The following is an 819-nucleotide window of genomic DNA, read 5'->3' as shown; positions in this document are numbered from 1 at the left end:
CAGGAAGAAAAGCTCTTGCTACATTTACTGAATTGAAAACAATTGCAGATAAAGTCTCTTTCAGCCCTGCAAATACTGACACATCCTTTATTGATTAAACTAGCACCTTAACCACTTGTGAAACTAAGCATGTCTTAAGCACTACACATCCACTATCAAAATAGTGCAAGTCTTCCTCACAATGCTTCTTCTGGTCTTTTTTTTTTAAGAGAGTTTAAGTGACTGAACAGATAAGCCCTAAGCCACTTCCCTCACCAGCCTGGCCAGGCCCACAGCATTCTCTCAAACACGGTCTCATAACTGGGATTTCACACAGGACTAAACACGTGCTCTTAGCCCAAAGCAAATGAAAGGTGAAAGGCATCTTATATGCATGCCTTTCTCTGGTGCTCATATTAAACCATTTTACATCACATTTACAACTCACTGAGAGCACAGACATCACTAACTCTCTCTGCTCCTCAAATATACTGCAATGTGTAAAACGGCGGTCATACAATCATTGATGGTTCATCCATAAAATATTCCTGTTTAATTTGAGGCCTTACCTTCTGTAAAAGCCACTATTAAGCCACTTTTTGTATTTCCCTAGGATTTCCCCTTCCAGCCAATCTGTATGAGCCTCACACATTAGTGCTGCTGTTTTCACAACAAAATAAAGGTTTCACTACATCCATTTTGCAAACCAATGTTCACAGCCCTCGTAAGCACCCGTAGTGGAAAGCATTACACCAGGAGCTGAACAGCAGGAAAGGCGTTTGAAGCAGGCACAGCTGCTGCAAAGAAAAGTACGATCAACTGGGGGAGCTCTAAACCTAG

General features: G+C 41.6%; 1 protein-coding gene across 1 annotated transcript in view; it reads right to left on the bottom strand.

The window, feature by feature from the left end:
- The window catches only part of SPATA5 (spermatogenesis associated 5), a 201,293-nt gene that overhangs the window by 198,045 nt on the left and 2,429 nt on the right, over positions 1–819 (bottom strand). The gene's annotated exons all lie outside the window — the stretch shown is intronic.

This window comes from Chaetura pelagica, unplaced genomic scaffold (assembly GCF_000747805.2).
Source record: "Chaetura pelagica isolate M959 unplaced genomic scaffold, ChaPel_1.0 scaffold221, whole genome shotgun sequence".
Lineage (NCBI taxonomy): Eukaryota > Metazoa > Chordata > Aves > Apodiformes > Apodidae > Chaetura > Chaetura pelagica.
Note: the sequence above shows the minus strand (reverse complement) of the source record. Positions and strands in the feature narration are given on the sequence as shown.